Source organism: Daphnia carinata, chromosome 4 (genome assembly GCF_022539665.2).
Source record: "Daphnia carinata strain CSIRO-1 chromosome 4, CSIRO_AGI_Dcar_HiC_V3, whole genome shotgun sequence".
NCBI lineage: Eukaryota > Metazoa > Arthropoda > Branchiopoda > Diplostraca > Daphniidae > Daphnia > Daphnia carinata.
The window spans coordinates 8,342,002-8,358,584 of NC_081334.1; the positions used below are offsets into that span (position 1 = coordinate 8,342,002).

Sequence of the window (16,583 nt, forward strand, 5' to 3'; positions counted from 1 at the left end):
TATTATTATCATTGCTGCAAAATGCAGTTCAAAATTAAAAGTTAATAGTTAATAGCAATAATAATTAAGTTGCGATCAAAGATCATACTGACCATAAATGAACACAAAACACCAAAGAAATCTATACCTATTTTGAAACAGGGAATAGTTTTGAAAGCTAATATCTGAAGCCTGCATTAATCCAACACTTTAAAATCCAAAAACTTGTCGATGGGCACTGGATTCTTCCGTTTCTCCGTTTGAAACATATTTTAATCTCAAGCAGTTGCCTCATCATGATTTTGGGAACGATTTTCTCAACTCTTGCAAGAGAGGCTTATACAATCAAATTGAAAGCTTCTAAAAATGGTTGTCGAATGCCACGTTGTCGTTAAATAGATTTGTTATTGGCGATCCCTTAGAAGTTAGAACATTCCTTTCGCAAGACGTGGACAGAACTATTTAACATTGTAGGCTGTTCCAAACTGCCGGATCATGTTGGGTTGGCAAACACTCTCAGTGCTGCACGGCTCGCATTGGCCGACGATACTTACGCAATTCTTTTAACTCATTCATCTCCGTGGCGTGACAATAGTACAGGTGTGCGCTACGATTCCGTCAAGGAGTTTATTGAAGAATCTCTCTGCTCTTCTATGCAAATGATACCGAGTTTGTATGGTTTTATGTTAATTAATCATGTTCATCTGGGTAACCCTTTACCACTTCGAACAAGCTGGCGTCCATCTGTCAGTCTTCAATGGACGCAAAGCGTAAGCTTCAAAAACATGCACATTGAATGGTGGTGACGCCATTAGCGATTTTTTTTAAACTCTTCAAGCAAAAAGTTTTTGCAATCTAGAATTGGAGAACAAAAAAGCATGTGAATCCTCATTTACTCCCTTTTCCTGTTGTTATTTGGTAAGCTCTTTCACCGCTCGAGTGGAACCTGTTGAAACTAATCGTGAATGTTTGTAACATCCGCCTCTTCCCCCGTCACTGCAACTTGGATGGAATACTCTTGAAGCCTGGATGAAGGGAGACTGGGTCCTCCATATGAAAATTAAACTTCTACACACAAAGAAGATGGGACGCAACGGCTAGTATTGGCTACTCAAGGTGTTGCGACTGAGCGGTATATCAATAACTTTGAACTGGGTTACGATGGATGTGATATAGAAGTATCCTTCATACTTTTGGAAAATCACAATCCTGACGTTTAAACAACGGCTGTGTATCTTGCAAGTGGCATAGCGCGCACAGTGATCTCGTCGTATTGTTTTCTGGCTGATGCTTCCTCTACACTCTTCCATTTTCCTCCGCCATTCAGACCCAAGGATAATTCAACAGCTTTTCTAACATGCCTCGAGTTTGAACACTTTTATCATGTTGATTTACCAGGAATTGCAAAAGACGGTAATTGCATACACGTATAACTGACCAATCAAATATTTAACTGCTAATAGACATTATCTTGTCAACAGACAGGGAGCCACCTCTGAAGCGGGGTATCGTGTGGCACTTTTAGCTGGCGTTATTTGTCAGAAAGTGATATTCCCGTGGCCATTTAAAGTAGTTGATGTTCACACTTCCTGCGATGAGGACGACAGCCGTGTTCGCCTAATCTTACCAAAGTCGACGAACGAGCCGCATCCCTTCAAATGGAAAGATCGTAGGAAATAGGACATCAGCTTATTAAATCCACGGAATCCCGAAACTCTGTTGAAAGATCTTAATTTCCATGTTAGCGCTCAATTTGACTGTTATGAGTTGAAGCGTCAGATGTTGAAGGAGGCAGACAATGATACAATTAGCCCTAGCTCGTGTCTCAGAGGAGTAAGAGAAATAATTCGAACGCTTTTCCGGTCCACCATGTTAGGTGGTAATCTTCTATACGTTATACGATCCAAGGTAAACATTTCTTTAAAAGAAAAAATTATTTTGTCTATTAACTGCGGAAACCAATAATTTTTTAGAATAACCCTAAATTGGAAAGTCTGTGGTTCATCCGAGTGCATCTTCCGATACTTGTTTCCCCGTCATTGACTCCGATATTACTGTTGACTGCCAATGACCATCGTTTGACAGAGAAGTTGGTTTATTGTCGAAAATTGAGCAAACCACTGCTACAGAAGACTTTAAACGTATTTTTGTTGAAGGAATGTCATCCTCCGAAGTATTTCCTATCTTCGTCAAATCAGAGGAAGAAGAAAGTGTTCTGCGCTATTTACTGCGCGTTAATGCTACCAAAGTATTCAGAAATGCATGGTCCATCAAGCAGATACCTGGGAAACGTCGGGGAAACTAGTCCATGGCTTTGTATTTTTGTTTCCCCGAGCTATGGAGATCAAACAGGAACTGACGCTGAAATGGAGGAGTTAGTGATTACTACCAATAAGGTTTCCATGCAGACACAAAAGGAGAAAAATATTTTGTTTCAAGAGCGTTCGCTACCATCGAGCGTGTCTTCAAGATGTAAACAGACTAAGGAAAATCTCAATGTATGTATATATATATCTGCATCTCTCTGCGTTGCTCACGATGCAGATCAATAAAGTAGTGCAGTGTCGTTTGTCAACGGTTAGATTGGTCATCACACAAAGCGTCATATCTCTTGCACGCAGTCTTGCTCGCCAATAAACTTACTGAATGTATTTTTGATTACCTTTTCCCTAGTATTATCCCTTAGTTACAAACACCCAAGGGACATGTACAAGGCTGATGTAAGATTTCATTTCTTTTTTGCGTCTTTGCCAGCAGTGAGACCAGCCCCCAGCGTAGAACTTGAACAACAATATATCTCCATCTTCTACAACACAAAGTTTTCCTTTTTGTCGGTACTTCCCTGCAGCCTATACAAAACATGTTAACACTGATTAAGATTACTCACGTGGTGCTTTCGTTCCTTTCTGTAACAAGCAGGTAAAAATTTCGTTTGAGAATTGCTTATATCGACAAGCATGCGTGTGACTGACTTGAATGGTCCAAGCTTTAACCTCATTGGGGCCCGCAGTGAAGAAGTACATGAATAGGGGAAAAATGATTTTATTGCAACGAAATCTTTCGGTGCAATAGGGAATAAAGCCACTTATTGAAACGACAGATTTCGGTGCAATAGGGGAAAAGGCCGTTATTGCGCCAAAATATTTCGTTGCAATAGATACCACCGAATTTTTAGACTGTTTTACATTTCTTTGAGCGCTGCAGATTTTACAGCCCTCCTTAACAACTTCCATCGCCATTTATCGGGGAAGCACTTTATACCAGAACCCTTAATTAAAAACATTAAAGAGCATTAGAACAAAGAAAATAAGCAAAATAAGTTGTTGCATGCTATTAATTGGCTATATATACGTTAGTTAATAGCTACCGGTACCAATCTCATTTCGCTCTCAAAAGTTAAACACAAAAACACGTGGATTTCATGAAAATAAAGTGTGTGGGAAACAAGGAGACTCCTTCCCGTTGGAATTAGTAAGCGAAACTAGCGAACATAGCGGCAGAATTCTGTAGTTGTGGAATATTGAGGCTTTGTTCCCTCTTATTTGGTCAACATGGTCTCCGCGAGTTGACTCGACCGTTCGGGTTCCCAGCGGCCCCCCCATTCTCGCAATTTGATTGGCTCTCCAGCCAGTATACACCACCATTGAAGAAGGCAACAACCCCCGCTAGCAACGTGTCGTCTGCAACGTGTCGTCTGCATCATTCCAAATGTCAAAATGGGCCCAAAATTACTTCCAAAAGCTTCCCCTATTGTGAATAATATTTATCCTAATAATATTTATTAGGAGCCACCAAAGCTGTGGGAAAGGCTGCTGCTCTATCATTTCAACTATGCGTGTAAAGCGAAATGTTTTAACTGCAATGCAAAGCCCTTATAAGGGCTTTCGATTTCTGTAAAATTCAAAGTAGAATTTTCATAAACAACTAAATAAAAAAAAACAAATTCGTAGTTTTTGCGATCCATAGATATACTGGACCCAAACGATAAAACGAAAAAAATTCTTTCGTTCTCAAACTTTTGGTTTATGGAAATCCTGATTAAAGGTTTAGAGAAATCAAAAGCTCTTACTAAGGGCTTTTCATTGCAGTTAAAACTATTCCTTTTAGACCCATAGTTTGTCCTATAATAATTATTTAATTTTTGGACAATATACAGGGGGGGGAACGACGAAAATTCGTAAACTTTGGGACCTTGGTTTGGACATTTTTTTTGCTTATTTCATGTTGTAAATATAATATTTAGATTCCTTATAACACCAGGAATGTCATGGTTTGCATGTAATAGCAAAACTTTGTGATTTAGTTGTAAAATTTTCTAATAATGAAACGACCAATCACGTTCAAGAAGACAGAAGCCATTCTTTTTACGCGGCATTTTTAAATTTTTTATATTATCTGGGTAATTTTAGTTTTAACTATGGATTAAGGGTTTATTGCTAAATTTTTTATTCGCGCATTTGTTTCATTTTACCACTGTGAAAGATAATGCTCACAGATTTTTTATTGGTTTTAAAATCAATTAAAAGAAACATTATTTTTATAAACAACTCTAGTGAGAAAGAAAAAAGTTCTTATGCCATTAGTAAAACACTAAGAGAAAAGAAACAATTATTGGGTTGTTCGACGTCTAGTTTTTTTTTTAAATTCTTCCCACCGGACAATAGCTGGTGTATGCACTTAACAATGAGTATTCCTTGATTTTCATTTAGGGTAGAGGATCTTGACGAGCTGACATAAAGATATAAAATTAATTATTATTGAGGAAAAGGATTTATCAATCGTTTAAAGTCTTACCTTTCCTTGAGGTCCTCGTAAGAATAACCCATCAGGAGTTTTGATTACATAAGCATTATGACTTTGATAATATTTTTCGTTTGAGGAGAACAGGAGGTGAGTGACGCAGTAGGTGTAGGAGAAGGACTCGGCGTAGGAGGGAAGGGAGGCGACGGGCTAGGTGTAGCATTGCGGGAAATGCAACGTTCGTCTATTCCAGCTCCACACGAAACGTAGTGTGAAACGTTATTTTTAAAGCAATTCACACCTTTAGTGGCTCCTAATAAATAAAGAATTCAGTTACAAAATGAACTAAATAAAAAAAATGTTTGAACAAACACCTTGAACACCAACACTGTCGCTAGGGAAATATTGTTTCTTAGATATTTGGCTTCTTTCCAGGGCGACTGTTAGAAGATAAGGAATTTAGTTAGCTGGGATGAAATACTGAATTAAATTAAACAATTCACCTGCTTGTGCAACTGTTGACGATAATGTGTCATTGCAACTTTCGAAAATATCCAAACGTTTTTGAATTCCTAATACAAATGAAGACATAAATGATAAATTATTATTTAGTATTATAAAAATAAAATTATTATACGTGGAGCAGCAGCCTTTCCCACAGCTTTGGTGGCTCCTAATAAATATTATTAGGATAAATATTATTCACAATAGGGGAAGCTTTTGGAAGTAATTTTGGGCCCATTTTGACATTTGGAATGATGCAGATGACACGTTGCAGACGACACGTTGCCAGCGGGGGTTGTTGCCTTCTTCAATGGTGGTGTATACTGGCTGGAGAGCCAATCAAATTGCAAGAATGAGGGGGCCGCTGGGAACCCGAACGGTCGAGTTAACTCGCGGAGACCATGTTGTGATTTTTTGGGATCGCCAATCCGATCTCCAATCTTTCTCGAAAGATCGGATCGACGATCAATTTTTTGGTCGAGGATCGGGGTCAAAAATTGATCGCCATCGCGGCAAGTCTGGTTTCAGTCAGATTATTAAGGAGAACAGAAATTCGTTTTTAATTTTCTTCATCTTCTTTAGACTGAATGGCACATTGTAAAGTTTTTTTTAGAAAAGCCTGCACTTTCACAAATTTAATCTGTTCGAAAACATTTCTAAACTTTTTTTCAGATACCTGTATAGAATAAAATTCATACAAATTAACTGCAACCTTGGTGAGTAAAGCATTTTTCTTTAGAGCGTTGAATTGTTGTTGCAACTCTTGAAATTTTTTAAAAATTCAATCTCATCACCTTTTTCCTTTTCTTCTTTTTCTTCTTGCCTTGCTTCTTTTTCCGTAAGAATGACATGTGGAGGAGCTCTATGGTATCTTCTATTTCCATAGTAAGATCTAAATCTAAAATGTTAAAATTATTAGCATTCTTATTTTGCAAGAAAAAATTACACTTACTGCTGGCCATGGTAGACGATTTGAAGTTTGAATGTGTAATTGTTGTTTTTGACCATAGAGAGATTCACCTAGATCGAGTATTGAGAAAAAAATGTGTAGGAGCGTGTCTTCTGGTGAGATGGCTTGGCATTCTCACTTGATCTGGCTTGGTATCCTCACTTAAATTGGCTTGGCATTTGGCAATAAAATTTCTAGTGTATAATAATTTAATTTTGTACTTAAAATTTTAAAATCCACTTACTGTTTCATCAACATCAATAAGACGGTGATCATTACTTTAAACAGGCAAGAAAAAAAACTCAATGGTAAAAAAAAGTGGTAAAAACTTCTTATGGGTGAAAAAATTTTAATCGGTCAGGCAAATATTGGAAAAAAGATGTAGGCTTTATTGCAAATAATATTACAGCTACGCAATTTAAGAAACAAAATGAAATATCGAAAGCATTTTATGCATACATATTTAAAGAAGCTCGGAATTCAATAGAAAAAATAATATTGTCACATACACTTTTGTATTTTTACTCGGAACGAAAGAATACAACAAGTGACAATAACCAATAACAGAATCTTCTTCCCCAAACCGATAAAAGAATAAACAAGCAATTTACCGAAACTTGAGCAACACTGTGAAAACCGCTAGGGAACCACGGGAACTCAACTAACGGAGTTTAGACAACCCCGGGAGCTCCTCCCCATAGAGACTCCTCGAATGGAGTTTCGCAGCAGTGTTTTATACTGCTGCACGAATCACACCCCTTCCGGACTCCGTATCTCTTCATCTCTTTTAGGGTAGCATTTCTTCTGGTGAGTTCTTTCCCCCGGTTGCAGCGTAGTCCAAAGAGCAGGTGAATCATCTGTGTGAAGAGATAACCATTCTTCTATTTCCCACCCGCGACAATATTTTTTCTATTGGCATAGTTCTTTCAAGTTTAGCTTTCAAATTGTTCAGACCGTTCCTGCTTTGAAAATCCTGTTTTAATGTTTATGTAGTTATGTTATTTATACAGCTAGATGCTATTTATCTATTTATATGAAATCCCTTTATTTAACATTTTTAGTTAGTACATAGTATTTGCTTTGGACAATTATATTAACAAGGTAAAGCGTTTTAAAAATTTTCCCTCGCCGATCCTTTTAAATTTTAATAAGACTAAGTTTTTAAAATGTTGATATGGTCACATGTTATTTACCAGCAGTGATCGCCCGAATTAATTTTGATTCCAATCAATTTTGCTTGATTCTTACGATTTTTTATTTTCCCCAGAATTTGGTTTGATTTTTTATTCTGATTGTATGTTTTTTTAACAAAATAGATTCATATCAATTATTTTTATTAGTTATTTTTGCAACCACGGAAACGTTTAATAATAATGTGGGCTACGTCACAAAGCTGTTTGTTTACCATGTTAAATAGCAGACAAATTAGAATTTCCAAACGCGCTCTGAAAAATGTGATAGTTTTGTCATATTACAACCATTTTACAACTGACAACCACATAATGATCTTATGGAAAAAAAAATCTGATTATGATGCGTGAGACCCGAGCTCGATTCAAGCCATCGTCTTCTATTTTTTTACATTAACTTATTGCAAACTTTACGCTTTGCTAAAAGCTACTTCTAGTTAAGAAAATTGAGCTTACATTTCAATTTCTTTTATATAATTACCCATGCTAAATACAGTCTTACACAGACAATTAACTTAACAGTTTATACCTTAATTCTGATTTTCGATTCTGATTTTTGACCAAAAATCTTGATCTGTTATGATTTTTTTGTTCGAATTAAGTGAAAATGTTATTCTATTCGTGTTTGATTCCAATCCAATTTCAAATTGATTCGGCCGATCACTGTTTACCAGTGTACTGTCGAATAAGAAAAAACTTGATTCGTTTGTAAACGAATCCGAATAAGCAGTGTAAACGCATGCGAATAACGAATAACGGATAAAATGCACATTTTTAACGCGATACGAATAATTTTCGAATAACGAATAAATTTTCGAATCAAATATCGAATAAAAGTGGTATTAGGCCTACCTTAAAAAACAGGACAGCAATCAAAACAAGACTTCCTGTCGTGAAATTACTTCAAATCATTCACTTAATACAAATTTACAACGAACGAGAATAACGAATACGAATAAGGAAAATATTTATTCAACGAATAACGAATAAATATTAGATTTTTTGCGTTATTCTATTCGAAATTTTATTCGAAGGTTTTATTCGACAGCACACTGTTATTTACAAATGATGTGATGTACTGTATATTGGGGGTTAGTATTTTATTTGTCATTGAACATTCTATCAACAAGGAATAGGGGAGACCGGGGCTAGGCTAGAAAGGGGTTCTATTGTATTTTTTTTAAATAACCAAAATTGAGTGAACAGAACTTTGCAGTGGAAATTACGTCCAACTGTGATGCGCGAGACCCGAGTTCGATACCAGCCCCGGCAACATCTTTTTAAATTATATTATTAAGCGGTCCAAAAGTGGTACAGCTCCCTACCTAAACTCGTTTTGAACGACTGGTAAAAGACGCCCACGGGCTCCGTTTCTGTCAGTCATGTATATGTGCAGAAGGCAGCCAAAACACAACGTCCTTTAAGAATTTTGGCGCATTTTATGTCCTAGTGGTCCAGTGAGGATAAAAAATGGTCGTCTACAATAAGCAGTGTGCTGTGTGCGATCATATGGAAAGAGCAACCGACTGTGGTGCAGGAGGCCGGAGTTCAATTCCAGCCACAGGATTCTTTTTCTCACTTTGCCTTTAACGTTATGTATGAGCCGCCAAAAGACTTATTCTATTGGCCTAACAAAAAGACGTCTTTAGGCCTATACTTTACCCCATCACCACACAAAAGACGCACAAAGACCTCTTTTATCCCTGGTTTTGCGGTCATAAAACCAGATTTGATTGCCTACCGGACCATTCCGGGACGTTTTTAATGCGGTAGGCACAGTCTCGAAGAGTAGGGAAAATGACGTCTTAAAGACGTAGTTGTGCTGTACGAGAACGGTCATCAACGGAATAGGAAATCCCACTTATCGAAGGAGAAATAACGGTCCCAGCTATTAGCTCAACAACAACAGCAGCAGTCACCGAGTGGATAACAGCTGGGTCGTCCCTACAACCCTTACCTTTCACAGAAATTCAACTCGCACATTACTCTGGAGTTTTGCGCTTCCATAACCAGCATCAAGTTTATTTCCAAGTACATATACAAAGGACATGACTGCGCAAATATATTGATAAACAGAGTGGGACCGTTTCGTATGGAATGAATAACAACGTTTTTGGACACGAGGTATTTCAGTGCCTCTGAAGCGACTTGGAGGAATTTTAAGTATCCGCTTTCTTAACCGTTAACACGCTATTATCCTACTTGCTATTCATCTTACTCAAGAACAATCGGTGTTTTTTCATCCGGGATTGGAAAGACAGGCTATCGTCCATTCTGCCTCACAATTAACTACGTTGACAGCTTGGCTTAAATTAAATTCTTCTCATCTCGTTCTCGACAGCCAGATCTTAATTCTATAGCGAAATTCCTCATCATTTTTGGTTTGACAAGACCGCAAGAAAATGGAAACTAAGAAAAAAGAGGATCAACGCTATTCGCGCATTTATTCTGTTTCCGTCAAGCAAGTCGAAAGGCACAGTCTTCATTTGCTTGTTATAGACGTTCCTGGTTCAACCAGCTTTGAATATTTGAGGACGATCGACGGGAATCTGCATCCAACATTCAAAGAAGCTGCTATAGCAGGAAATCTGCTGGCTGATGATAGCGGTGGGAGCGAGTAATGGCGGAAGCAATTGAATTTGGAATGCCCTTCCAATTAAGGTAATTGTTTGTAAACATTTGCGTTCATTGCTCTCCAAAAACGCTCTGTTACTGTTGAACAACAACCTACAACATCTCATGGAAGACTTCACTATACGTGGTCATGAAGATGAAATTGCGAAAAAAACCTAGTGCTCAAATCTATTCAAGATATTTTAAGGCAGAATGGTCACTATCTTGAAGAATTCCAATTGGCAGTCCCTGATTTTCAAATGATTAATCGGCTGATTAAAGATGAAGAAGATGAAGGCTCGGATAAAGTGCGTGCTTAGAAAAGGAGAAAAGGAGAACTAACGGATGCCCAGCTAAACACGGAACAGCAAGCGATTTTCGATCGAATCATGACATAAGTGAATCATCACGATCGTTCTTTGTGTTGCGAATAAGAGAACAAGTGTTTTATCTTTCAACAGTAGTCTTTATTACTTACATTTCATGTAACCTGTCAGCTAGACATTCAGACACCGAGAGAGAGACGTTACAGAGACGAACTAACAGGAAGACTTGTAACAGGGGTAGGGAAGTACAGTGAAGGTGGTGGGTCATTTTGGGCTGGAATGTATGGAGCTGACGTTTCGTGTCTTATTCCAAGCTGCAACAATTTGTTTCGGAATACTTTTTCAGTATACTCGCCTCCATTGTCGGAGCGTAGAACAACAACGTTGTTTCCAGTTTGAGTTTTGACAGAGGCAGCAAAGTTGAGAAACAACCCTGGGACTTCGTCTTTGTTTTTCATGAAGTGCACTGAGCACCATCCGCTGTGGTCGTCCTTAAATGTTACAAAATACCTTGCTCCAGATGGTGATAGGTGTTCCATGGGTCCACAGACGTCGGAATGGACTAAGTTGCCTATTGTGGTTGCTCTTGATCTACCAATGGGGAAAGGTAGGCGAGTCATTTTTCCAAGCTTACAACCCACGCAAAGACTGTGAGACGGGGAAGTGTTCTTGAGGTTCAGGCCGTCTGTAAGACTTAGAGTGGACATTCTTAAGATGGTGTTGTTAGAAGTATGCGCAAACCTCTCGTGCCAGGTTGATAATGGACAGGTTTGTTTTGCAGCCATAGCTACCTCGGTCTCCTCCAAATCTATTGAGATGTTGAGGCAGTAAAGGGTGTTTCTTGTCCGTTTTCCAAACAGCTGAAGTTTTCCATCTTTGTAAAAATGTACTTCATCGTTACGCCTTGTGATGTTGCAGCGCCAATTGAGAATAGATTGGTTCCTAGTTTGGGAATATAGAGTACATTAGGAATGGGTACAACGGTTGTGATGCCATTGATGGTTGACTTTGCTTCTATGTCTCCTTTTCCTCTCACAGGTAAACGTGTGTTGCCGATTCCAGTGACAAACCAAGAATCAGGTTCAATGGGAACGAAATTCTTGAGTGCTGATTTCAGATGAGTCATATGTTGCGTCGCTCCGGAGTCTGCGAACCATATCTTGTCTTCATCATGAATTTTTGCGGTTGATGGAAAAAAAAGACTTGTAGCTGAAGTCAGCAAGACCTTGGTTATTGTATGTCTCTGGGCGGAGTTGTTGTATGTCGGTGGCAATATTTGAGACTTCTCTGTTCTTGGCTGCTTCCTTTTCGGCTTTGATTCGCCCACGACACGTTGCGATGAAGTGACTTGTCTCTCCACAAAAATGGCATTTTCTGTTGGTCTGGTACGGATGTCTACCTCTTCTAACTCCAAAACCTCCTCTGCTCCGTTCACGTTGTCCTCTGAAAAACCTTTGAGGTTGACTAGTGAAAGCTTGATCATCAGTTAAACTAGGTTTAGTGTCTAGGTAGAGCTTGCTAAAATTTTCGTCTTTCAAAAGACGCTGAGTCAATAGTTGGATGGTCTTTTGATCTGACGGGACATTGTCCCAAACTGACAGAAAATATCTGTAGCTCGACGGAAGAGTGATAAGGATTTTCGTTATTAGTTGGGATTCAGATATAGGTTCTTTGAGATCATTGAGTTGTGAAGCCAGTTGTTCAATGGTCGATATGTGTGTCATAACATCATGTTCTGGTTGGTATTTATATTCGAAAAACTTCCGCATCAAAAGATGCTTGTTTTCTGCTGCACTCTGTGCATGTTGAATTGTCAACCGTTGCCACATGTCATGAGAAGTTTTGCATCCAAACAGTGTACTCTGTTGCTTCCTCTCAATGAGGGAAAATAAATAATTTCTAGCATTTAGATCTTTCGATTTCCACTCAACAATCATTTTCTGATTGATAACAGTTCTCTCGACTATAACCTGTATAGTCAAGGAAAGAAAAAAAAGAGACATGAGTAAAGAAAAACTTTTACTCGTAAACTTCCAGATATGCAACTTACTTCACTAGGGATCTTTTCTACACCATCAATGACATCAAGTAATCCATGTGTCTCAAGAAGTAATCTGCATCCCAATTTCCACTCATGAAAATTATTTCCGTCGAATTTCACCAAGTGACTAATGTCTTTTAGTGTTGAACTGGCCATTCTGATGAGACACAGGGCAATTTATCTGATAGGTATACGTATACAAAAAGGATATTATTATTATTTTTTTTTCGAAATTCTGGGCCCATAACCTGTTGGATTAGCGAATAAGAGAACAAGTGTTTTATCTTTCAACAGTAGTCTTTATTACTTACATTTCATGTAACCTGTCAGCTAGACATTCAGACACCGAGAGAGAGACGTTACAGAGACGAACTAACAGGAAGACTTGTAACAGGGGTAGGGAAGTACAGTGAAGGTGGTACTAAACAGGAACCTAATGATTGTCGGAAAACCAATTATTGTTTGTCTTTCCAACACTTTGCAAACCATCAGTTCTTTTTGGATGGTTTCTGTTGGTAATGGAAAAACTTTTCTCTACAAAACACTCATTAATGTGCTTGAACGACAAGGAAAATCGGCGATTGCTCTTGCTTCTACTGGAATCGCTTCGATTTTACTGAGTAAGCGCTTCAAAATCTATCCTCCAATTACGGAAATAACATCGTCGAAGAAAGAAAAGCACCATGTTGAAGCAAACAACATAAGGAAAGCCAGCCTCATTATCATTGACGAGGTCGCTATGATGACCGTGCATGCGTTAGATGCAATCGATAAACTTTTTAAAAAAGTTACGAAAAAGTCAGTCGCTTTTGGCGAAAAGGTGCTGTTGTTGGGGAGAGTTTTTCGTCAGTACCTTCCGTCATTAAACACGGTAGCAGGGTGGAAATTGTTGAATCGACCATTAAAAGCAGCAGGACTTGGAGTGACATTTTAAAGCTTCGTTTGGCTCAAAATATGCGAACCTCGGCCGACCGTCTCAAATTCACTTTTTGGCTCATTTAACTTGGAAATTCAACTCATTCAAGAGCGGCAAGTCTTGGACGGGATACGATAGAAATACCACATGAATTCCTTCTTCATGGCTATTCAGAAGAGTCATGGTTAATCATGTTTTGGTGATCCCGAAAATCTACTGCATCCAAAATTGGACGAACAAATTAGCACTCGGGCTATTTTGCGTCCAAAAAATGATGACTTGAAGATCAACTATTACATCATCAGACAGATGCCAGGGCAGCGACGGAGGTATGCCAGTATAAACTCGATTGAATTTGAATACCCAGAGGAAATGCAAACTTTCCACGGAGTTTCTGGACACCCTAAAGGTGTAAGGGATACCACCGCACATTTTGGAACTGAAAGTGGGTGCCACTATCATCCTTCTTAAAAACATCGACTCGTGCCAATGGGACGCGCTTGATCATCAAAAGTCTTAGGGACAACCTCATTCATGCAACAATAGCAGCAGGGAAAAATAAAGACCACAATGTCTTCATCCCAGGAATGAATATGTCAGCGAGTGACTGATCTTCCCTTCAAACTAATCAGGAACCAATTTACTGTGCTTTTGTCCTTCACGATAACCATCAACAAGTCACAAGGACAGACGTTTGACAAGGTTGGTATCCGTCTTCCTGAACCGGTCTTCAGCCACGGCAATTATACGTAGCATTTTCCCGCGCTACTTCTCAGCCAGGAGTAAAGGTCCTATGGGAGGTAGAACCAAAGCAAGGTAAAATGCTGAAAGGCGAAAGGGATTTTACACAAAACATCGTGTTCAAGGAAGATTTTTCTTAAAGTTACCATCAGACAACATTTAACGTCATGATATAAAATGAGGAACTAACTTCCGCCTCGGCCTACGGACTAAAAAGGAGCATGGGCGTGGCCTAGGGGACAGTTCCCGACGGCGCTCAACCGTGAAACTTCTTTTTTATTATTACATAAAGCGATGAGAAGTATTAAATAACTATTAATAGCATTTAATAGCACCCTCGAGCCTAATTTTCCCATGAGACCCAGCTGTTAACCGAAATGCAACGCTGAATAAAAATACATATTTAACGTTTTTTGCGCCAGTACCTTCAGGCTTTTTGACAAGCAAACGAAAAAAAAGCGCTAGCGCCACCTGTACTCTTGCCCTGGGCGGGCCCAAAATTCCTAGTCTCTACTCTATAAAGCAACAAGGGAAAAGAGGGAGGAGCCTGTCACACTTTGCATTTGCTGTGATTGGCTGTCGGCGGGACGCCCTGAAAAAGGGTTCAATCCGCCGCCGGCTGTAGTTAATTGGCGGGATGGGGTTTTGGGAGGACTTCATCTTGAATGGAACGTAGATCGGTGGCATAGGGATTTCGAAGACTGGAATGTATGGATGGCAATGCATATTTAGGCATTTTTTCAGTCAATTTTCCTAACTTAAAACGGGTGAGCGCGCCAGTAGGTAAGCCAACGGACAGGGATAGCGGGTGTGTAAAATAACAAATTAACCGTGGCATGACGGGCAAATGCTGTGGAGTGGAGGACGGGTAGACGCAACGAGTGTTTCGACGGCTAACTACTACGGACAATTATCGAAGGGTCCTGTTTCTCCATCATAAGAAGCATATTAGTTCGCTATTTGAAAAGAAGAACCACACGGCTTGGTTTTCTGTACTCCAAATAGCGTTGTCAATTGCTCTACAATCAATCATAACTTTTTTGTTTGAATTCATGTTTATAATTTTTTTGCATGATTGTGTGCTCCATCTATTGTCAGTGGTCCATCAGTAATTTTTTAAAACCAGTATTCGGTTTTAGTACCTGACATTTTGTTACTGGTGTTTTGAGGCCTAGCATCATCCCCCCTTTCCTCTTCGTTAGAAAAGACACTCACGATTTCAACTATTTACCAAGTTTCGGTAGTCAAATATTATAGTCTTTCACTTGCTACACACACATGCTATCGTCCCACTTTACTGATGGTCATGATTCCCATATTTTACTCTGTTCTTTCTTTCATCCATGAGAATTCCGGGAAGGGGGCTGAAATATCCCTTAATAATATACGGATATGGTAATTACAATATAATATGAAAATTATTATAAATATAATAAATAGTTGAATTCCACATTAACTATAACAATCTCGTTGGCCTGTTCAGGTAGTTTTTGAGCCATTTCTATCGATTCAATGCTGTCACTAGACATTTCGTTTTATTGTCGACCATCATTATCTTAACCTAAAGAGTTCAACGTGTCTCAGTACTTGGACGAGTGAATACACCTCACAGTTCTTGACATACTTGCTACTAAGTGTCAAACAGGTGGACAAAGAAGATACCAAAAAAAGGGAGTGAGGTTAACATGTTGTTGTAGCTAGCGAGTGGATTGCATGTCCACGCACTAACGATGGGAAAACGAAAGCGAAAAATGGGCAATGAAACGAAATCGAGAAGGTTAGCATGAGGTGAAGCGAGCGTAGTGGAGACGAATACACGGGACGTTCGTCTACAACGGCGAAGGGGATGTCTGGCGAAAATGTCACCTGATATCTGGGGTTTTTTCTTGAATTCGGATAATTAATGCTACTTGTTCGGGGGGCTGCGACTCCCGAATAGTACTATATTCTGCCTATATCACTTCATACCAACTACTTTTGAATGTCATGTTGAAATTGCGACCACAGAAGAATGCATATTTACTCGGAAAGAAATATACTTAAAGAGTAGTTGGTAAAAACACCTCTCGAGTTCATTATTTTTTTATTGTCTTAATTCTGAAAAGTCATTCTTCCCCACGGAAAGATGCCTAACACAAGAAGCTTCTTGGTACGGCTATTGTTCCGGCGAAAACTACGTCTAAGAATCTACCACCTAAGCCTAGCGTAACGAAGAATGACGCGAAGACAGACCAACCACATCGCCCTACTAAGTTGCTGTTTAACCCTAATGCCCCCTATCCCAATTGTAATAATGTTTCGTCTGCCCAAACCCCACGTTTCTGACACTACACGTCCATTTCTCGTATCGCGAACTTGTGTTCTCCGATCCAAGAAATTCACTCTACCAATCTTCTTCGACTCCTAGGTATCACTATTCACAATTTATATGGAGTACGAGTTCGTGTTCTAAACCACATTTCTTGCCTATAGTCAAAGTACTTGTCCTGTGTCGAACTGTGTCGACGAAACATTCTGCCTTCATTCCTAATTTGTCTGTGCCACTCGGTAATAATGATATTTCATTCCTTTCCTTTCTAGCTAT

General features: G+C 39.0%; 1 pseudogene; it reads left to right on the forward strand.

Moving 5' to 3' along the window:
- The first annotated feature begins 107 nt into the window (after window positions 1-107).
- LOC130687579 (uncharacterized) lies at window positions 108-10,295 on the forward strand (annotated as a pseudogene).
- Window positions 10,296-16,583: the final 6,288 nt, after the last annotated feature.